The sequence below is a fragment of the Lissotriton vulgaris genome, chromosome 4_1 (assembly GCF_964263255.1).
Source record: "Lissotriton vulgaris chromosome 4_1, aLisVul1.2, whole genome shotgun sequence".
In the NCBI taxonomy this organism is placed as follows: domain Eukaryota; kingdom Metazoa; phylum Chordata; class Amphibia; order Caudata; family Salamandridae; genus Lissotriton; species Lissotriton vulgaris.
Window position 1 is genome coordinate 643,460,463 of NC_141691.1, and position 24,914 is coordinate 643,485,376.

Sequence of the window (24,914 nt, forward strand, 5' to 3'; positions counted from 1 at the left end):
TGCCCTGTTCCCATCATGCACTGGGACAGGAACAGACTAATTTGCATATAGCCAGGTTCTGATGCTGGGATGGTGCAGTGAGCTAAAAAACGGTGATGGATCAAGCCCTGATCTCTTGACCGGGTAGGAGTATTCTGCATCATTCAGAAACTCTGTCCATCACCTTTTCCAAAATTGATTTTATCCACACTATGTGTGGGAGGGTATACTCAGACGTGAGTCCCTAGCTCATTGCACCATCAGGATTCAAGGAAGCCGGGCCGACGACGGCTGAAATGCCAGAAACCGGTCCCCGGTAGCTTGTCTCCTTCCCAGTATAAGAATTGGCTTGGTAGTTTGGTTTGCCCTGTTCCCATCATGCACTGGGACAGGAACAGACTAATTTGCATATAGCCAGGTTCTGATGCTGGGATGGTGCAGTGAGCTAAAAAACGGTGATGGATCAAGCCCTGATCTCTTGACCGGGTAGGAGTATTCTGCATCATTCAGAAACTCTGTCCATCACCTTTTCCAAAATTGATTTTATCCACACTATGTGTGGGAGGGTATACTCAGACGTGAGTCCCTAGCTCATTGCACCATCAGGATTCAAGCAAGCCGGGCCGACGACGGCTGAAATGCCAGAAACCGGTCCCCGGTAGCTTGTCTCCTTCCCAGTATAAGAATTGGCTTGGTAGTTTGGTTTGCCCTGTTCCCATCATGCACTGGGACAGGAACAGACTAATTTGCATATAGCCAGGTTCTGATGCTGGGATGGTGCAGTGAGCTAAAAAACGGTGATGGATCAAGCCCTGATCTCTTGACCGGGTAGGAGTATTCTGCATCATTCAGAAACTCTGTCCATCACCTTTTCCAAAATTGATTTTATCCACACTATGTGTGGGAGGGTATTCTCAGACCTGAGTCCCTAGCTCATTGCACCATCAGGATTCAAGCAAGCCGGGCCGACGACGGCTGAAATGCCAGAAACCGGTCCCCTGTAGCTTGTCTCCTTCCCAGTATAAGAATTGGCTTGGTAGTTTGGTTTACCCTGTTCCCATCATGCACTGGGACAGGAACAGACTAATTTGCATATAGCCAGGTTCTGATGCTGGGATGGTGCAGTGAGCTAAAAAACGGTGATGGATCAAGCCCTGATCTCTTGACCGGGTAGGAGTATTCTGCATCATTCAGAAACTCTGTCCATCACCTTTTCCAAAATTGATTTTATCCACACTATGTGTGGGAGGGTATACTCAGACGTGAGTCCCTAGCTCATTGCACCATCAGGATTCAAGCAAGCCGGGCCGACGACGGCTGAAATGCCAGAAACCGGTCCCCGGTAGCTTGTCTCCTTCCCAGTATAAGAATTGGCTTGGTAGTTTGGTTTGCCCTGTTCCCATCATGCACTGGGACAGGAACAGACTAATTTGCATATAGCCAGGTTCTGATGCTGGGATGGTGCAGTGAGCTAAAAAACGGTGATGGATCAAGCCCTGATCTCTTGACCGGGTAGGAGTATTCTGCATCATTCAGAAACTCTGTCCATCACCTTTTCCAAAACTGAATATGTTCATAGCACTGCCGCTTTTCATGCGTCAAAACTACTTGAGGAGGAGGAGAACAGCTGAGAGGATTTTTAGGCAGAGGATCAACCTATTTTGAATGACTAGCCAAGATGCAAGGGCGAGGTACCGTTTCCCACCAGAAGTCATCTTGGATATGGTCTGTGAGTGGGAGCAGGAACTTGATTCTGTGACCTGTTGCTCACATGCAATACCAGCATATCTCAAGATCCTGTCTGCCCTATACTTCTTTGTCACTGGGTCATTCCAAAGGGTCTCCAGTGACCTTGTGGGCATTTCCCTGGCGAGCCAGTTGCGATGCCTGCATCAGGTACTGAGATGCATCACTGCTAGAGCCCCAAACTACATACAAATGCCATATACACTGGCCATGAGACAAACCGCAGCAAGAGATTTTTATCTCCTTGCACAATTCCCACGTGTGCTGGGTGCAATTGACTGCACCCTTGTGGGCCTTCAGCCACCCCGCCACATTGCACACATCTTCTGCAACAGACACAGATGGCATTCCATCAATGTGCAAGCTGTCTGTGATGCCAGTGGGAGGTTCATCGACGTGCATGCAGTGTTCCCAGGCAGTACGCATGACAGCTTCATATTCCGCATGTCACCTCTTTCCCGGCGTATGGCTGCAGGAGAATTTGGCAACATGTGGCTACTGGGTAAGTACCAAGCACTAAATATGAGTGATATGTGCTATTGAACTGTCTTAATGTCCCCCAATATTAACCATTGTACAATGAGAATCAGGGCCCAACAGACACTGTAAATGTAAATGTAAATGTATTGGCATTTATATAGCGCACTACTTACCCGTAGGGTCCCAAGGCGCTTCGACCGCTGCGAAACCCTTCCTGGCTTCCCTGAGAGATGGTCCCTTAATGGGTATCTCCAGGGTGAGACCAGGCATCCCCGGCGGTCTGGTGGGGCCGTTAGTGAAGATGAGGCAAGCTAATACCCAGAGTTGCCGAGTGTGATCGCTGATCAGAGTGGGCACCGAGGCGAGAGAATTATCGAGTCCGCTGACCCTGGTCCAGAAACCTACCGCGCCGGGAATCGAACCCTGGTCCCGGGCCGTCCTCTGCTCTCGGGTCTGCCGCCTCTAACCAGTGAGCCACACTACTTCACTCTGCACTGCACTGCATGTACGAACGAATAGATCATGTTCTATGCAAGTTAAAAAGGGAAATGTTAACAACTACCCTTTCTTCCCTCCTCAGGTGATGCTGGCTATGCACTCTCCCAACATCTCGTCACCCCTTACAGGCGTGCAAACACTGTACCTCAGCGTAGGTACAATAGGGCACACATACGGACTCGAGCCATCATAGAGCACACTTTTGGGTTGTTGAAGTCGCTATTCAGATGTCTCCACCTTTACAGTACTCCCCAGAAGTTGTGTGCAAGATTATATTAGCCTGTTGTGTTTTGCACAGCATTGCTCTAACGCATGGCTTACACATGCCTCTGGAACCTTGGCTAGCTCTGAATCTGGGAAACCGGGTCATTGCACATGACCGACGGGAGGGCATGCAAGTGCGTGATCAGCTCGTTGACACGTTTTTCACATGAGCAACCTGTAGTGTCATGGACAAAATGTGGGTTGCTGTCTGTTGTCAATGATGACACTTGGATAGACACGACAGTGTCAATAAATCCCACCCTGAGATGACTTTGCAAGCCACACAAACTGCATGCAAATCACAGCCACTGAAAGTAGTCAAAAGGTGGAATGTGCCTCAGGTCATGTGCCCATGTCAGCGATCAGTGCAGTGGACATCCCTAAAACCAACTATTGACTCTGTTGACAAACAATACATGTCCTGAGAGACATACCTGGGCCACATAAGGATGGGTCACCAATTCACAAAAGCTTGCATACATAGGCCTGTGACCTCCACAGATTTGACTCCACCACAAACGATGGGCCCTGAATGTGAGTGATGATGTCATGGGAGAATCAGGCACCATGGCCCACACCTAACTGGTGCATCCCAGCAAATCAGCAGGGATGCCACAGTTATTGTGCCTCACGGCAGACACCCCTAGCGCCATCATGGATGTGCTGCATTTACAATGCGGCGGGCCATGGGGCAAGTATAGACAGAAGCGCAACGCATATGCTGCCACAAAGGTGAAGCACTGCTGGAGTTGTGTTGCAAGCGCAATGCAGCACCAGTAAGGCAAGCGGTGACCCTATGCCTAACATGCTGCATCAATCCTTACGCCTCCAACAAGCAGGTGCAGGGTTGTGATGCAGCGTGGCCATTAAAGTGACTCTGTGAAATGTTTTAGATTTCACTCTGCCACTTTTAGGAGGCGTTCCTGTGCTGGATCCCCCCCTGCGCAGGAACACTCAACTGTGGCACAGGGCCTCACAACATGACACAATTCACAGATGCTTCACGTTGAAAATAAGCCACAGCATGGCGTTGACCATGCGCTGCGTCACAAAATTGATGCAACTGTGGCACAAATGTGGCATACAGGGCTCGTAAATCTGCCCTAGGCATGAGCGAATTTTGCGGATCTCGCGTTCGCGAATTTTGCGGATTTGCGGATTCGCAATCCGCAAAATCCACGAATTCCCGCGAATTTGCAGATTTTTTTTTTTTGTGTTCGCCCGTGTTTCTGCCAGTTCGCAAGGGTTTTGTACACTTTCGCAAATTGCGAACTTACCTGTCGGGTCGCAAGTTTCGCGAACTTGTTGTTTCTACGTGTCCAGCCTGTTTGGGACACTCTTCTTCATCACTGCCACTCTCTGTCACCACTGCCACTCTCTGACTACTCATGCCACCCTCTGGCCCACCCATGCCACCCTCTGTTTCATCACCACACCCTCTGGTTGTCCAGTGTACATTATTTTCGGCAAAGCAAAGCACACCTTCCCTGCCTCAAGTGACCTGAATTAATTTGGGGCTGATTAATGTGTCACAGAATATTTTTTTAGCTGGCACCTGCTTCCTTAGTGCGCCCTGATTAGTGATCTTTTGCACTTGCTAAGTGCTTTCATTGTTGCAAAATTAGTTACAACACCTGCCCTGCCCCAACTGACAATAATGAATTAGGGGCTGATTAATGGATTTTAACTTCCAGCCTGGCTCCTGCTTGTCTCCCTTAGCTGTAATTCAGGACCTTTGTGGCATATGTGTAACTATTCTGAGGTTCAGAGCAGGGTCACATAATAGTTTCAACTGGCAACTGAACTCTGGAGGGGCCCCTCAGGAAGCACTACAGGAAATGGCTACTAATGATGAGCCTGAACTTTTGAACCTGGTAAGTAGTTACTTTCAGTTTTGCTAAGATCGTATTTCTGCAATTTTGCACTTATTCGCGGGGCGCGAACTCACGCGAACTCACGCGAACAGTGCGAGCAGTGCGAGCAAAATCCGCTGCTTGCGGATTTGCGGATTTTGCGGGAGATTCGCAAATCTCGCGGATTGCGGATTTCCTGAAAATCCGCAAAATCCGCGAGCGGAACGGATTTTCCGCCCACCCCTAATCTGCCCCCATGTGTCTGTGACATATCCACACTGCTCCGCACTAATGTTACGTAACACATCACACAACTCTGATACTGAGCACTCAATGTGGACTACATGTCCCATAATGCAAAGTATGAGTAAATGAAACTGGGCTCTGATGTTATCTCAGCCCCCCCTGTGTGTGCAGAAATGTCATTTAATGATCTGTTCCCCCTTTAGATACATATTCATGATTCACACCTGCACTGTCATTTCACTTTTTACTACAACAGAACAACAGGATGGCAGTGGATTTGATTACAGATTGTGGACGGACCATGGTGAATTCAAATGGCTGCCAATTACTTCCTGTGATGTATTTCCTGTATGTATGACCTCTGTATGTATATATTTCCTGTCTGTATGACCTCTCCTGTATGATATAATGTGTTCCGGGTCATTTTCGGAAGTTACGGTGCAAAATCGTAACTTCCGGCGTCGTGACGTAATGCGCCTGCGCGTAATTTGCCACCCGGAAACTACGTTTTCGGGCCACAAATTCCAAAAATAAACTAGAACACATCATTTCATACAGGCAATGTTATACAGGGAGTAGGAGACAGGAAATACATCACAAGAAGTAGTTGGCAACCATTGTTTGTTCATTCTGAGTCATCCTCTTTCTCAGGCATCCTGCTGCTCTCTTCCAACTTATTTCCCCATAATGGCTGAAGATTATGAGGAGAGAGCACCCCCTTTCTCCGAAAGGGAATTGGACATCTTGGTGGATGGGGTGCTGGAGAAATTTCCTCAGCTATATGGGGACCCTGAGTACCAGCTGAGCTCTCCAGCCCAGGGCAGGCTATGGGCCAACATCGCCGAGCGCTGCAGTACAGTGGGAGTATCCACCAGGAGTGCTAGGGCGTGCCGCAAGCGCTGGGAGGACCTAAAGCGCTGGGCCCATCACAAGGCTACGGAGCTGGCTGGCCTGTCTTCCCAGCACCATGTGCATCGTCCTCGCCTCTCCCCACTGTACAGGAGGGTCCTGCAAGCAGCTTGGCTGACCCTCCATGCTCAGCTGGAGGAGCATGAGCAGAATGGACCTAGTAAGTGCATCATATGCAATATGTGTCTGGGAGTATGATGTGAATGAAACAGTGCTGTACCATTGTGTGTCCCATGCCTCCATTCACCAATCCTGTGTCCATGCAGCAGTCACCAAGATGAAAAAGGCACACTGTGCATATGGACTGTTCCACGGCGGAGTGCATTTTGGGAGTTGTAGTTTATTCATGACAACTAGGTAAATTGAGACAGATCATCATGTGCCATGGAGTCAAGACAGACTTTGAGATCCCTGCATCACTCTTAGGTGTTCCTAAATTTGCAAGGTGTGCCCACTGACAGACGTCTAACCCTCAGTGGCCTGTATGACATTTTACATGTACAGGTAGCTGTCACAACCACCCACCACTGTTCACTGGTGTACTGCACTACCTTTAAAGTCAACAAAGCCAATATGTGGCACTGGATTGTCCAATGATGTGTGGGGACGGCAAAAGGCCAGACTCACAATGTAGCCAGAGTAGTAGTCCAGACACTATGTGGATGTGTAACCCACATTCGGCTTGTCCCATACAATGCTCCAAAGCAGATGACACTTGTCCAGACTTTAAATAGCTGCTAATCCATATCAATGACAAGAATCAATCTAATCTGGACTCTTCATTTTCTCTTTTGGTGGACTGGTTTTTGAACTGGCACATGTAGCAGTGACAGGACACACTGATCACAAGAATGCCAAGGTTAAGGTTTGTAAGCCACGACAATACACATCAGATGCCCATGTCAAACTCAATTCAGTATATGACAGTGAACATAAATGTAATGTAAGTTCATAAACAGAATTGGGTTTGGCAGCACACTGCCTCACAGTCCCAGCACAGTCTGCCCCTTTGCATCCTGGTAAATGCAGTACACAGTTCAAACTCACTTCTAAGTAATCTGGAGTCATTTATCAAAGTTGGTGCAGACATTGCTGTATATCTCTAGACATGCGTTACTGGATTGAGCGTTTCATAGAGTGCAGCGGTTTTAGAGAGCAAAGAAAAATCATTGTGGGTTACTGTGTGCCTGTAAGTGGTACTGTGACCTGAGAGGAACTTGGCAGCATTTCCAGCAACCACAGATGAATTTGAAGTAAGTTTGAACTGTGCACTGCATTTGCCAGGATGCAGAGGGGCGAACCGTGCTGGGACTGTGAGGCAGTGTGCTCCCAACCCACCATTAAGTCCATAAAGACTGAGGGGCAGATTTACAAGGAACTTGCATCTCTTTTACGCCACCATTGGGTCACTTTTGTGATGCAGCGGCGGAGCAAACAAAGCGCCATGCTGCTGGGTGATTACAATGTGACGCATCTGGTGCAGGGACGCCTCCTAAAAGTGGCAGAGGGAAATCTACAGTCACTTTTAGCGCCATGCTGGGTCAACACTCTGGGCTTGATTGAAGCAGGTGTAAGGATTGACGCAGCATGTTAGCAATCGTGCACCCCCGAGCCTTGCTGGAGTGGGCTCGCACTTGCCATGCCACTCCAGCAAAGAACCACTATTCCACCAGGGATGCATCACGCATCTGCCCACCCAAGCACCACGGTGTGCCGCATTGCAAATGCGGCGCATCAGGGGTGGCGCAAGGGTGTGCAGATGCGTCGCACCTCTTCTGGTACACCTCTGCTGATTAGCAGAGATGCGCCAGAAGTTGTAAATTGGCCGCTGACAACAGTAGAGTGTGATCAGAGGAGAAATAAATCTGACCTTGGCTCAGCTATGTATGTGTATCGTCCTGCATTAAACAACCACCACATCAGGATTTTGCTTACATCTCTGCAGGCACGGTTGGTGAGACATCAGATGTGCAGGAACAAGTCCGGAGCGGGAGGCCATCAGTACGGCGGCGGCTACATCCTCTTTCCACCAGCGAGGAAGAAGAGGAGGAGGAAGAGACATCTACATCTGCAGGCCAGGGGGTTATGCCCACCCGGGATGAGGAAGAACACGACTCTGGTACTACGTCCCGGGTGGAGGCTGTGGACATTGTAGGGGGGAGGAAGGACTGGACAGCTCGGACCATGAGGTGGTGGAGAGCCACTCATTCACACATTCATCACCAGTGGCTCACGAAGAGGTGTTCCCGGGGCAGGCCAACATTCTACCTGAGCCTGCCACCTGCCCCTCCTTATTTCTAGAGTCCCCCATGCCATCGGGAGCTCCAGCTCGATCCCCTGGAACCTGGCCCCCTCCTCGTAGCCGCCAAGCCAGACCAATTAGCTCCGGACCAGAGGCACCACATCCTTTCTGTCCTCCCCAACCCCTCCCGGTGTTGTACCTCCTGTGGTTGTGCCAGAGGACTTGATGTGGATGGTCGAGGGTGACCCTGACAGGTCCGCTCACATGTTGCTACAAGTGTGTCTGGAGATACGCTCCATGCTAGCGGAACTTGTCCGATCAATGGACAACCTCGTTACCCACATCCAGTCCATGAGCACAGCCATGACGTCTTTTGTCTCCCAAACCCCTTCCCATACCACCGTCAATGTGTCCCCCTGTCCGTTGCCCCACACTGTTTCCTCCTGTACACCTCGTGTGTCACGTCCCCATGTGGTGCCAGTACGTGCACAAGCCAGCCGTGTGGATCTGTCCGACCCTTAGGATCTTGACATTGTGGTCATGGAGGACGACCAGAAGGACACTTGACTTTTGGACTAAGACATTGTTCTGGACGAGGATTTCTTTTTCCCCTTGTGAATAGACTGGTTTCCCTGACGCTCCCTGACGTATTATATTTATTTTGCCCCACCCCAATACAAGTTCCCTTCTCCTTCTGCATTAAGATAATCATTTTTTTCCTTTCTCCCTTCCAATTGGACTGTTAGTTTCAGTTCCGAGATAAATATATTTGCGGAAATCTACTTTGTTTAACTTGTTTGACTTCATTAGGAATGTCTGTTGCCAAAGATTGACACACATTTGGTGAGTCATATGCTAGGCACATAATAACGTGTTGCTATGTTGTGTCACTCGTGTGACTGTCTCACACACACACACACACACACACACACACATGCCTACATCGTTAGACAGGACATGATACACAACAGGATATTACTTTTGTAGATCTTTATTTACACTATACACCTAAGGACCCCAAGACAAATTGGCCACGTGATTTTCACTGGTGATCGTGTTTGCGTTTCCGCAATAGTGGGGGTGATGAACGCGGGGAGGGGTGAGATTTAGCTTGTCGCCTCCGTGTATGTGGGTGTTGTACAGGGTGATCAAGAGGTGCAGGTGCAGATGGTGTCTGCACATTTGGAGTCTGTACCAGGACAAGGGCTGGTTGTGCAGGTGGTGGAAGTGACTGTCCAGAGGTTGTTGGTGTTTTTGCAGGTGGTGGGGGTGGTTGGAGTGACGGTCCAGAGGTTGGTGGTGTTTTTGCAGGTGGTGGGGGTGGTTGGAGTGACGGTCCAGAGGTTGGTGGTGTTTTTGCAGGTGGTGGGGGTGGTTGGAGTGACGGTCCAGAGGTTGGTGGTGTATTAGCAGGTGTTGGGGTGGTTGGATTGACGGTTCAGAGGTTGGTGGTGTTTTTGCAGGTGGTGGGGGTGGTTGGAGTGACGGTCCAGAGATTTGTGGTGTTTTTGCAGGTGGTGGGAGTGACTGTCCAGGGGTTGGTGGTGTTTGTGCAGGGGGTGGAGGTGGTGGGGGTGCCTGATCAGGGTGCTGGTGTGTTTGTGTACCTTGGCTGTGGTGCTGTGCAGTTTGTGTTACAGGTGTGTGGATGTGCTGTCCTGCAGGCCAATATGATTGCTCCCCTCCCTGCGTTCGCAGTGAAGAGTGACTTTGGAACACTCTCACAATGCCCTCAATCATCTTCATGGCCAAGGCATGGTGTCTTGCACTCTCTTCCCTTTGGATGGATATCAGGTCAGTCATATTTCTAGACATTTCCTGCCAAGTGCTATCCATCCTATCCAAAGCTTGGCACATCCTGTCCACCCCTGAGGGAAATGGACCATGTCCTGCAGGGACCCTGACATGACTGCCAGGGTAGCCCTTATGGCACGAATGTCCTGCCTCACATCTGTCTGCTGTTGGTAGAAGTCCTGCTCCCACTGGCCACCATTGCCACATGCAGGTCCCCTCCGCAGGTGTCTGCCAGGGATGAGATGAGCAGGTCCAATAACAGGGGGGTTGGCAGGTGGAATACTGTGGTCAGGAGAAGGGTGCCCAGGGGATACCTGCACCGCAACAGGGCTGGTACTTCCCACAGAGGGTGGAGAGGGTGTCAGGGATACATTGCGTAGGGAAGAGCTGGTAGGGAAACTATCATGTCGGTCCCGGATGTGAGGGCTGTGAGGAAGTGATGTCTGTGATTGGATGTGTGTGAGCTGTGGCTGGTATGATCTATGCTGAGGACATGGTATTGTTTGTGTGAGAGGAGGCAAACGAGCATTGCTTGGCAGTGGATGTGATGCCGTGACATCAGTATCGTCATCCACGGAGTCAATGGATATGTGGTCTTCCTCCTCCTCCTCCAAGTCACCGTCCTCATGATCTTGATCCTCCTCCTTGGCCTGACTTGCTGCTGACATTGCTGCCTGGAGGATCAAGGGATTCTCCCCTCTGATCCCCCGTCGGCCAGCACTGGTTGTCGGTCTGTCATCCTCTCCCCTGGCACCATCTGAAACACAGAAGTTGCAACCGTATTATTGATTGACCAGGTATTACATGTGCTACAACACCAGGTGTGGTATTGGGTTCTCCAGGCCTACATACTCCGTAGAATACCCTCTACACCATAACAGATGTTGGCACGGAAACTAGAAAATGCAAAAGACAAGTTTATTAAGACCCCATGGGGTGGTGGTACATTCCTACAGCACCCTTCGGCAATGCAAGATGCATCACACCGAACATCGGTGCAAGTCCTTCTTTTATACAGTTTACAGTAATAAAAATTTAGGAGGAATACAATTACAGAGTTTTAGGTACATATATGGTCATTTTTGGAACACAGCCAACTCATGGGAGGAGCTGTAACACCACTGGTCAGTTTGGCGAAACATTCCTAAGTGATGACTGTTCAATCTAAACTGCGCATGTGTGAGATTGACCAATACTAAAAATAGCCTGTTGCTGGGCAAACTCGAGTGGTCAGTGGTACAGAGAAAGGAAAAAAGGGCACGCTGACCACGAGGCAACGCATTCATCTAAAATGGCCGCCGATACATACAAAATGGCTTTTGACAACTATAGTCAAGATAAGGGAAATACGTGTAGCAAAGCTTAACGCTAACCCGATCGCCATCAAATTACGACAGACGACCCTTTTAGCGTTTAGCTGAAGCTACTTCATAGTGGACGTAATCAGGATACTCATCTTCGATATCAATAGACATAATTTGTGCTACTTCTTTATGAATCATTTGTTCATTTTTGGCAATGGCTCGTTTGGATGGAAAACAAGCAGATAAACACACAGAACATAACACAGGGCCGCACTGGATTCAGAGGCATAAAAAGAATAATATCCAAATTAGAATCGTCAACAACTTCCAACCCCATGTACTAAGTAATGACCAAAACCATCCCGAGAATGTCCATGTACCATTATCAGGATGTATCTCAGCAGCAATTTTATGTAATTTAGATATGGCATCATACACAGAAGGTGAATTATCTGGCACGTATACACAACAACTACTTCCGATAATACGGCATCCTCCTCCACGATCAGCTAATACCACATCTAACACCATGCGGTTTTGGAGCATTACAATTCTGGTAATCTGAAGTTCCTCTGTCAAGTTTCCTAAAGCAAAAGCTGTCTCATTAGCAAAAGCTTCTACAACACGTGTCAACCGTCTTATTTTTCGACTATTCAAAGCAGCTCCAACAAATGAAAAGAGGCCTAAATTAAAATCAACATATTGTTGTAACGTAGTGCCGGTCTGGTCAATGTCTTCAAGAACTAATGTTCTCTTTACTCTATTCAATATAAAATCATGATACAAAATATAATTATTATGATACATAGGTGGGGCCATAAACACAGGGGGTAATACAAAGGATATATAACATGTCCCTAACCATCCTATAGGGAGACGGTGATAACCTTTATTTCCACATTTGAAGTACGTATTTTGGGAGGCCACAAACGTAATGCCATTTGGAGTGTCAAAGGTGAGAGTGGTGTTGCATTCACTTCTTCCTACTGGGATTGTACCTTTATTACGAACACACAAGTCAGCTTTTGTATCGATAACAGTAATTACATGTAAGCTGGACATATTTACATTCCTCTGATTATTATAAATTTGTGGTGCTGACACGTTGTCGGGGCGGTACTCCTCCCATTCAAACTTAGTTCCTTCAGCTTGTGGATAACCATCTCGATCATTGAAGCAGATCTTATTGAGTCGAAAAAGCAGCCCACCTTTCGTTGGCCATCGCAAAGTGAATAAAAGTGTGTACCAGGCATGACAAGAGCCATTATGGGAGAACGGCAGTGGGATAAGTGGTGTGCCCCCTTTCTTTTGATGTCCAGGCAACATCCCACATACCCAGCAGTTCGAAGTATTAGTCATGTTGTGGGTGTGATGCAGAATCTGAATAAAGCTGTTATTCAAATAAGTCTGTCTATGTCGTTCTTCATGATAAGGCAGAGTAAAATGAAAATGTTCAGATGGAATCGGGGTAGTTGGCAATAAATGTTCTCTTACTGGCACCAAAAGTTCTACTACCCAAGCTATCACAGCTATCACAACAATTGTTAAAACAAATAGTACTGCACCAAGAATTCTCTTGTTTCGCACTACAGAAGATGCCATAGTTCAAAGTTCAAAATGTCTGAAAAGCGACTAAAAAATAAAAATATGAGTGCTGAGCTCCGAGGTAGCCGTTGGTTTCTTCTCCAAGATTCAAGACGGGTGTCACTACACTTGGCAGAACAGATCCCCCCCCCTTGATATTCCCGGCTTCCGTTTCACAAACCCCAGAGCGGTAACTCAACCAGTCTGGCACAAAAATAACTGCTTATCGTGGTCGTAGATTGTATCTCTCTTTTCCAGAAACAGTGTGGTCCGGGAAGGCTCCCTCCGATTCGGCAGACGTTACAGCTGGGCTCTTCTCCTCGTCCAAGATGTCTCGATAATCAGACAGCACAGTTGGGCTCACCAGATCCGGAGAGACACGGCGGCAGTGAGTGGAGTGCACCCACCGCTTCCTGTTGGTGACTCGCACAGCCGTTCGAGTTGCGAGCAACACCTGCTCAGGGCCACGCCACCTCGGCTCCAAGCTGCTTGTTCTCTCAAAGGACCTGACCATCACGTGGTCACCAGGACGAAGATTGTGAGCTTCTCCAATGGAATTGTCGGGGAGCGCTTCTCGAACCTGTTGATGAATAGAAAGTAAATCATTTGTTAATCGTGCCAAATAATCATTCATCATTATACAAGGCACATCATGTAACAATCGAGGCTTAGGAACTCCCCATATATTTATAGGCCTTCCAAACACCACTTCATAAGGTGTGAGGCCAGTTCGGGAATGGGGCACTGATCTGATAGATAGCAGTGCCAGAGGCAGAGCACCCGGCCATTTCAAAGACGTAGATGCCACGATCTTTGCTAATTTTAATTTCAGGGTAGCATTATATCTTTCAACAAGACCTGCTGACTGTGGATGGAATACAGCATGAAATTTCTGCTGAATTCCCAATCCCTTCATCACATATTCCACAATTTTCCCCACAAAATGAGGACCATTATCACTCCAAAAACATTTACAAACACCGTAGCGAGGGAAGTACTCCTTGAGCAAAACCTTAGCTGTTGTCAACGCTGTATTATCCTTCATGGGGAAGGCCTCAATCCATTTACTGAAAGCACACACCACCACTAAGACATACTTAAGGTTATTGCAACACTCAAGCTGAATGTAATCCATTTGCAGTACTTCAAACGGTGCAGTAGGTGGAACAAACCCTCCTTTCGGAGTATGCGTCCCTTTCGCAGGATTGTGCTGCAAACATATCAGACAGGTCTGCACTACTCTTTTGGCCGTATTGGCAATCTCAGGATGCTCCCAAACTCGCGTTAGCAATCGAGTAATTGCAAGAGCTCCAACATGTGCCAATCCATGTGTCATTTGGACCATCGCTTGCAAGTAAGCTGCAGGCAATTTCCATCTCTCCATATCTTTGCTTCGCCAACAACCCTCATCATCCAGCACTCCCTCTGCTGCCCAGGTTGCAAGTTCTGGTTCAGACGCTGATTTCTGAATGTCTAGTATCTCCTCTCTAGCATCATGCCATCGCTCAGCCTGTGATTTCACTGCATACATTGGGGAGGCATTTCGTAACATAGCCGTTTCTCTTGCTATGCTATCTGCAAAAGCGTTTCCTTGTCCCACTTTGTCAGTGACCTTTTTATGTGCACTGCATTTGATTATCGCCACCTTCTTTGGACAAAGTAACGCATTCAAAAGATCATGCACTAGTTGTCTGTGCATGATATGTACTCCATGCGAAGTCAAAAACCCATGCTCTCTCTAGAGTAGGCCAAAGTAATGCGCTACTCCGAAGGCGTACCGGCTGTCTGTGTAGATATTCACACATAAGCCAGCACTCAATTCGCAGGCTCTTGTCAGAGCTATTAGTTCCGCTGCTTGGGCCGATTTCTGTGGTATTCGTGCTGCTTCTACCACTGTCTTAAGTGTCGTGATCGCATATGCTGCAGAAGTTGTGCCATCTGGCAGCCTTAGGCATGATCCATCAACCCACAGTTCCCCATCCACATCTGGAAGTGGCGTATCCTGTAAGTCGACACGACCCTTTGTTTGTTCTTCAGTCAGGAAAACACAATCATGGTGTTCTTCCTCTTGGCCCTCAGCAACCGGATACGGCAATAAAGTAGCAGGGTTCAGGGTAGCACATCTCTTTAGTGTGATGTGTGGCGCCAACAGTGTGAGCTCATATCCTGTTAAACGTGCACTCGTAAGATACTGGGTCTTTGTTTGATTTGACAGTGCATTTACCGCATGGGGAACTAACACCAGCAATTTGTGTGACAAAACTATTCCCTCACTCTGCCGTATAGCCACTGCTGTTGCTGCAACCGCTCGAAAACACCCAGGTAACCCTCGTGCCACAGGGTCAAGTATTGCCAAAAAGTATGCGCAGGGCCTCTGCTTATCCCCGTGTGTCTGCACCAACACTGACAATGCACACCATCTTTCTCGTGTACATACAATGTGAAAATCTTTGTGTAATCTGGTGTACCTAACACTGGTGCAGAACAAAGGGCTTGTCTCAATTGTTCAAAAGCGGTCTGACATTCATCTGTCCATTCAAGAGGCATTGGTGTAGTTTTGGACAATAATGCTAACAAAGGTTTTATAATGTGCGAAAACCCCATTATCCACTGTCTACAAAAGGACGTTAAACCTATGAAGGCACGCACATCTCTCTGGGTACGGGGAACTGGTGAATCTAGAATCGCTTGAATTCAATCAGATGTTAATGGACGTCCTTCCTTAGACAAAAGACGACCGAGGTAGGTCCCCTTTGGTCAACAGTATTGTAGTTTTTTCCTAGACACTTTGTGATTATTCTGAGCAAGGAAAGAGAGCAAAGCAAGAGTACTCTCCTCACACTGTGCATACGTGTCTGCAGCAAGTAAAATATCATCAACATACTGGATGAGAGCTACTCCGGACTGCAAATCAAAAGAATCAAGCTGTCTTTTTAAAGCCTGGCTATAGATGCTAGGACTTTCTGTATAGCCTTGAGGAACTCGACAAAATCTATACGATTTATTATTTAATGTGAAGCCAAATAGATATCTGCTATCGGGATGGATGGGAATGGAAAAGAAGGCGTTCTTAAGATCGATTACAGAAAACGTGGTAGCAGTGGGTGGAATCAAAGTAAGTAAGGTGGTGATATCAGACACCACCGGGTACTGGGGCACTACAATTTTGTTGATCTCCCTCAAATCAATAATAAATCGATAGACTTTGTCATCAGTATCTTTCTTTAAGATCGGAAGAATCGGGCTGTTACAGACATTGTAAGGAACTTCCTCCACTACTCCTGCAATAATCAAATCCTGAACAATGTGAGTCAGGGCAATTTCACCTTCCCTAGAGATTTTGTATTGTGGTACGCGTGGCAGAGACACACCCTCCTTAACGGTTATTCGAATAGGTGGAATGAGCATCTGTCCCACATCCGTGTCCGATGTAGCCCATAACGTGTGTGGGAGAGAGGCTAACGCTTCAATTTCCTGCATAGTGCATAGTCTTCCTACATCCGGGTAATTGTCATTCAAAATAACCCGCACTCCTTCAGGAGCGCAGCGTATTGTTGCTCGGAAATATTTGAGCAAATCTATGCCCATAATATGTCTGGGGTATTCGGCGACAATAAAAATGGGCACGGGCCAAAGAATCTGTCAATGTAAAACGTAAGAGGTTGTGACAATGGGCTCTGAGAGGGTGTTCCATCGAACCCTATAGATGTAATCGTTTCGCCAGACAGGGGAGCCCTTGGAACCAAGTTTTTAGACAGAGCACTACGAGTAGCTCCTGTATCAACCAAAAACTGATCAGTAGAACCCAAAACGCCCGCTAATACATATGGACCTCTTTGATCTACTGGCACTTCAACCGATTCCACACCCCATCCTACGCAATCCTATGCATGTACATAGTCCTGAGACTCCACATTCTCACCCTCCGATATCTGGTACTGATTCCATCAATCAAAAGTATTATGATCATCCTGACCACGACCCCTCACCTCAAACCTACCACAATCACTTGCTCCACCTCTCGCTCCCGAATAACTATTCCGTGTCCTCCCACTTCCTCGACCACGCTGATTACGTTGTTCACGAATCACCGGACAATCTGAAGCCCAATGTCCAAACTCTTTACAGTATGCACATTGATCCTCAGCAATGTCGGTACGACCAGAAGACGTACCATACCCTCCTCGCCTGCCTCTGTCATTCCCTCTCGGCTGCGTAGCACGAACCTGAGTCAACATCACCTTCGTCTTTAACTCCTTCGCTTTCTTATCAGTACTTTCTTTTGCCTCTAATTCCTGTCGCTCATAATACTGAGCCATAGTCAACAAGGATGCAGGGGTCGCCGTGGTCCAGGAACTTTCACTATTTTTCAAACGTTTTGCAATCTCCGGCAGGAGATTAGCCACATACTTATCGACAAACAAATGCCTACCCGTGTCATCCGTTAATAATTTCCCACTGTAATCATGAAACGCTTCTTCAAAACGAGAGAAGAAGTCAGACACCGACTCATCCTGTTTCTGTTTGCGAGAGGCTAACATAGTCCAATCAATCTTTTTAGGGGGAACAAGTGTTTTTAATTTATTCAAAATAGCTGTTGGGAGATCTAAAATTAATTGACAAGGCTTACATGCAGGCTCCCTATCTAAATCAGCTTGGGCTAAAACTTTCCAATCCGCTCCCAAAATCGCTTGGTCATCAAACTTACGAATCGCTCTCCTCATATCAGGGGGCAATATTAACCCAAAGAACAGATCAATATCAACTAATGTCATAACACAAGAAGAAATAGCCCCTTCCACTCCTTCATAGAAAGCTGTCGGATTTTTACGAGGATCAGGTAAAGCATTTTTCAATGCCATAACATCTGCTCTATTCCAAGGTGTATATACCCAATTATATACAAAATAACCTTTTGCATCCCCAGACAATTTGTCATCACTTGTACCTTGCCCTTTGGGGGGGACATACAAAGGTGCGGCTTCACGCATAGGCATAACATGAACTGTAGACCGCTTATCTGCTCCAAAGATAGAACACTCTTTTGATTGCTCCGTCGACCCCGGCGCAGACACGTCTGATGCTTTTTGTGCTTCCCGCAATCTGGACGCCTCGTCCCGTAGCTGGACCAACCGTCGGAAAAATTAATCCGCATCTGCAATAACAAATAAACCTTTACTCATATTCTCACGATGAACTGATATATCCTTAGGCTCTAAATCGGGCGAATATTTCCTAAATCGTTCTACAACTTCATCTCCAAAAACACTTAAAAAATACAATTGTTCTCGCTCTGACCACTTACTCATCTCATCTTTAATCTCTGACATTGCTATTTTGTTCAAATTAAGCTTGCGAGCAAACCTGCGCAACTCCGCAGTTACACTAGCACTTAACCTCATACTCTTACTCCCGTAAACATCTCCTCCCGAGTCCTCGCCCGGGGCGTAGGTGAAACGTATGGAGGCGGGCACCGATCTAATAATGAAAAATCATCCACTTCATTAGTAAGGACAGGATAAAGCGGACGCCGAATAGGAAATTGACCACTCGTTTGCAAATTACGTTCCCGTGCCTCCCTCTCTTTCTTCTCCTGCAACTCCTTCTCCGCCAGCTGTAAAGCCTTATCTCGAGCAGCCTTACGCTATTCTTTTTCCGCCAAGGCTATTTCACGCTTCATTCGTTCACGCACTGCTTTCTCCCACATTCGTACACAATCAAACATATCTTGTCTAGACCTGCGCTGAAACAAACATTGTTCCACATACTGAACCTTTCGTAAATCAAACGACCCATGTTGTGGCCATTGCAACTCGGGATCAGATCTGGTGTACTTATTCCATAATTTACTGTATAATATAGGGGGAAGACCGAATTTAACAGACATCTCCCGATTGGGAGTCCCCTCTGGGGGAGCCGGCTGAGATTCATTTAATCGATAAGTGGTACCGTTTCCAAGACAGCACATTCCTCGAAGTGTGCTTAAAACAGGCATGTTCAAAAAGTATCACGGAAAACGTGATACCACAAAAATGGCACTTAATATACTCCACAAAAATGTGCCGTTCAAACACAAACAAATTTAGAGAAATATCTCTACATGCCCGCCTATGTGAAGTGCACTGCACATATAGTTCAAATCATAGAATCAAATGTTAGCTAACTCAAAACATATTCAAAGAGCCACAGTAAGCGTCCGTAGACTATCTTACCAATCACAAGCTTACCAAATTCTCAGATATCCAGGTTCCAACTGCCAAGGTCTTTGATCAAATCAGCCAAACCGGCACTGTACGACAACTCGAACGAACAGGATCTCAGTCGAGGACCGGCGCCACCTGGAAGGTCAGATCAGAAGGAAAGGAAGAAAACACCGTGGGTGCCAAGACTCGGGTCACTCAGTGGCAGCGTGCGCGTCCATGGCGAGTTTCCAATCCTTCGTCACGACCTCTCCTTCGGGCATCCGAGTCGCCGATGAATCCCTTCGTGGTCGCCAATTTGTGAGATTGGGTTCTCCAGGCCTACATACTCCGTAGAATACCCTCTACACCATAACAGATGTTGGCACGGAAACTAGAAAATGCAAAAGACAAGTTTATTAAGACCCCATGGGGTGGTGGTACATTCCTACAGCACCCTTCGGCAATGCAAGAAGTATCACACCAAACATCGGTGCAAGTCCTTCTTTTATGCAGTTTACAGTAATAAAAATGTAGGAGGAATACAATTACAGAGTTTTAGGTACATATATGGTCATTTTTGGAACACAGCCAACTCATGGGAGGAGCTATAACACCACTGGTCAGTTTGGCGAAACATTCCTAAGTGATGACTGTTCAATCTAAACTGCGCATGTGTGAGCTTGACCAATACTAAAAATAGGCTGTTGCTGGGCAAACTCGAGTGGTCAGTGGTACAGAGAAAGGACAAAAGGGCACGCTGACCACGAGGTAACGCATTCATCTAAAATGGCCGCCGATACATACAAAATGGCTTCCGACAACTATAGTCAAGATAAGGGAAATACGTGTAGCAAAGCTTAACGCTAACCTGATCGCCATCAAATTACGACACAGGGTTGTACTAACTGTACTTCGCATCAGCCGATGAGGATCATGTGATCTGCTTAGGGTACCACTACAAATGAGTGCTCACACCATGGCACTGAGGTGTTACACAGAGATGTACATGATACTAGCAGACTCACCAACTCTAGCCACAACTCGCTGTCCCTTCGTGTTCCCCCCTGGTGTATCCTGCTACACCTGTCTCCTCATAGTTGTTGTACACATAGCTGTAGAGGGTAGACACTACATTCTCAATGATCTGCATCAGCAATTGTCAGACAGGCATATGTGACACTCCTGGTTTGTATTTCACTTTGTAAACAACAACTGTTGATTCCATGCAGAAGGGATCTCGATCTCTGTTATGGTTTAGTAATCTAAGCTGGTGACACACCTCATGCCCGATTTACCTGAAGGACAGGTGCGCAATGGTTTCACAGCTGCAGCCAGGATGTCATGCATTCCCCGGGATGTTGTCCGCTGCAGTGGTCTTGTCCTGTCAGCACGTGTGAAGTGAATTACATGTCCATATTTTTGTACAACAGATTGTAGCTATGAGCCAACATTTCATTGTCATTAACCATGTTTTGGATGATCAAGGACGATGTGCAGCATGTTTACCTCATTGACTTTACATGTGGGCACCTGCTCACAAGCAGCACTTGACAGCTGTTACATCCATGCTGCACTGACATCAATTAGATGACACATCAACTGACAAACTTGTATGAGAAGGTAACTGATAGTTCAAGGAAGGGGATAAATGACCCTGACTCATCTGCATCACACTGATTTTACCTTTACCATTGAGACTGACGTTTATCATGGGTGAAATGTTGTCTGTTAACAAGTCAGAAAGGAGTACATGTGTGAGATGTGCAGTTGTCAGGGACATGATGTTGCCCATTTTTGGTTCCCTAACCATGAGGTCACACAGCTCATTTCTGAATGAGAGAACACAGATTACCAATGTCCATTTTGAGTGTTCTCTGTTCCCAAATTCCGTTTCCAACATCATATTACTACTTACATGACAACAGATGGTGTCTTGTGCAGCATACATCCAAACCTCATTTGTCAAACACTCACCTATATATGTAAATGTAAATGTAGTTCATTTATATAGCGCTGTATCACCTACCGGTTTCTAAACGCTTGCTTAGGGAACCCGTCCTGGTATTCCCCTGTTAGATAACCCATTACTGGGCATCCCCAAGGTGAAAGCTCGGCATCCCACTGCGAGGGGCCTTCGTGGAGATTAAGCAAGCTATTGCCCAGAGTTGCAGAGTGGGACTCCATGATTGGAATAGGCTCCGAGGCGAGAATTGTCAGGTCCAGGGGAAATTTGAGCCCAAGACCCGCCGAGGCGGGGAATTGAACCCTGGTCCGGGCCAGACCTCTGCATCAGGTTCTGCTGCTCCAACCACTTTAGCCACACTTCTTCACACATATGTGAATACGATAGGAGGGAGGCAAGCAGAAAACAACATTTGGTTATGATCATACATTGCAGATGAAGTGAGAAGCTTTGAAGCTTACCGCCTGCACTGGATTATCGTGTTGCTCTTCAGCCAATTCATTCTGCAGGTGTAACTGCATGAAGAGTCACCTTAGCAGCCCCTACAACCATCTGAAATGTACACAACTGGCACCAGTGTGTGTCTCAGCCATAACTATTTCATTTTGATTTAACCATGTCCAGTTTGCTAGGGATTCATCCTATTATTGAAGTGTTGTGTTGTGTTTTGGTCAGTTCATATGACACATTTTTCTATTGTATGTCCATTCTGCACACACTTGGCATACATTTTGTGTCAGCCTCTCATTTGTCACCAGGGTCTAATTGACAATGTGTCCAAATGCCCTATGTGAGCATATTGTGATGCAGGACACCAGTGTTGTACAACACATACGGTGGAGGTGAAAGGCACAATTAATGAGCATTCAGCCAGGTTAACTTACCTTGGCCCAGCACCGGAGCAGTGTGTGGTCCCAGGACAGATGTCAAGTCCAACCTAGTAGCAGAAGTCAGTGCGCGTCTTTGATTCTGGGAGGACCGCATTGTACCTAAAATGATAATTAAGTTTAGCAACTTTACATTCCTGCTGCCACATGTGATGCTTTCTATTTCTGGCACAGTGGACGAGCACAAGCAGTTCTGTGCACCACCGTTGCAGAAGTGTGTCATACATAATGTAATAAGTGATCCCGCATGGGCCCACTACCTTGATGCTACCTATATCACAATGACATGCCTACGAATCCAGAGGTAAGGTCCATTATCGTGTTTTGTTGATGCCCAGCAAATTATCCATCCAATGTAAGCAGTACATGACCAGCTGTGTGGACTGTGCAATTTAATGTATGTTGGAAAGATTTGGAGTTGGACAGTGTATGCATTGTCAATACTACAGAGACTGGTATCTCATTGTTTGTTTTTAATTTCCATATCTGTGCAAATAGATTTTCTTGATTAGGTCTACAGACACTATTGCAATATAGTGGGTACACCCTTTTGACTAGTTGTGGCCCTCGATTACAGGGTTGGTTTCCCCTGTCTGTTTGTGAAATACATGTTGTGTACCACAATTACAAAGGTATGATGAGGCAATACATTTTATATTTTGTCTTTCGCTGTTCACAAATGTCATATGGTAAAGGTGAATGTCCATTGACAACTCCAAATGTGATGAAGCGAATTTGGCATCACTGGTTGACTTACATAGGTGGGCACTAATTGTCCCTCTGTCGTCTCCTGACAATGTATGCATTTTGACCATCTCCTGGCCAATTTAACTTACCAGTTAGTGTGGCTGTCATGCCTTCCTCTGTACGTTGCGTATTCCTCCCATTAGATGCAGTGACCTCTGCTACTGCAGTTGTCTGTGCTGTGACTGGATGTGTCAATGGGTGAGAAGACAGAAAAGTAAACAAATGGGAAATATGCTTGTGGAACTTTTTGGAAATTTGCCCATATCTTCTGTGTACTAACAGTGTTGTGAAATACTGCCGCAGACAGGACATGTAGGAGCAGTCGTGTGTTGGGGATGTTATGGCGTGGCAGAGTGGAAAATGTGTATGACATATTTACATCTGATGATACTCTCACCTTCTGCTTTGTGATTTAGGCTGGCACAGGGTGATGTACTACTTTGAGAATTTGTGGCAGGTGTACATGCCCCTTGAATAAGATTTACACTGCTGTTGCATCACTTCTGTGACACAACAGTGGTGTACAACAGACGACACATATAGCATTATTTGCAACGTGACGCTTCTATGGTGAAGCATCACATTGTGAGGCCCTGCGCAACATTGAACCTGCGTCAGCTTTGCTGTGGCCAGGGTGGGAATTACTTTGGGATATGCCGTGTACAAGTGATTCAGGGAAATCTACAAGGTTTCACCGAGTCACTTTTCATAGGCCGCTGCGATGCAACCTTACGCCTGCTTGAAGAAGATGTAAGTAGTGGCGCAGCACGTTAGGTATGGGCAGTGCATGGACATTATTGGAGTTGCATAGCTCTTGCGACACAACTCCAGCAAAGCCCACCTTACACACTATCAGATTCAACACACAGCTGTCAATCCCTGCACCACAGTTCACCACTATCTGAATGCATCGCATCCGTGTTGGCGCAAGGGTTGAATTGCATGTCACATTGGTACTGGTGCTTCCCTGCTAATATTTGTCAATTGCTACTTTATATTTTTAACTTAATTTAACATTTCCATATAGCATTGCACATTTCCTGTCAGTATGAACAGTTATTAAATTTACAGGGTTGTGCATGTACTGCTGCAGTACTGTGCCCATTTTTTAAAAAGGGTGCGAGGGATTTGCCATTTCTATTGCAAAGGATTCTGGGACTTGTGGTGCTACATACAGAGAGTGACACATGAGTCTCTGACTGACTATATTTTTATATACACTTTGGACCATTAGTGCCTTAATCCCAATGACAGTGTAACAGACAATCTTTTTATGCACTTTTTCTTTTCATTCCACTAACCTGGTACCACGTAGCTGACGTCACTGACAGACAGCCCATGGACCAGGTGGGTGTGTATTGTTGTGAGGATATCCTCCTCCAGTGTGGTTAGCTGGATGCAGGGTCCTGGGCATGCAGCAGGGAGGATCCTGCGTAATTCAGTCCTAGAGTATTTCTCCTTCACCCTCTGCCTTTCGTGCTGCCACTTTATTTTAATGTCCTGTACAGTTCGCCGGTCCACCCCCAAGGCTGAGACAGCAGTGGCTACCTGCTGCCATAGCTCTGCCTTCTGTGCCCCACTGGTGCAGTAGGGTGGTAAACCATAGATGCACTTGTGGTGCCTTACTATGAACTCCACAAGCATGGTGGTCTCTTCTGCTGTGAAGTTCCTTTTCCTCCTCATGTCCATTTTCAGGGTCACTGTGAGCGTTGTAAATATGAACTCTCTGTGGACAAACCTGTTCCTTCAATGTGTGCTGCTTTTATGTGTTTTCTTGTGCTGGTCCATTATTGTTAATTGGCTTCAGCTGGAGCGTGGTGGGGGATGGTAGGCACTGGCAACATTCTCCATGCCAAAATGGAGCTGTTGGCTGGGATTGGCTGCAGTGTGTCAGCTGATCAATGGTGGGGGATGGTAGGCACTTGGACTGGTGTTTACCCTTGGCTAACATGGCCAACTGGCAAAAGTCGGATTTTCTGGCCCGTAATCGGATTTTCCAGCCCGTAATCGGAAATTACGGCAATATGCCGGAAATTGCGGGCCAGTATCGTAAATTCCGTCAAAGAGCCGTAAATTACGGGCCGATGGCGGATATTGCGGCCTGGCGGCGGACGTAAAGTTAGTAGTCCTAAATCTATTCTGTGAATACCGAAAGTAGTAAGTTCATTCTGTGAATCCCAAAAGTAGTAAGTTCATTCTGTGAATGCCGAAAGTAGTAAGTGCATTCTGTGAATAC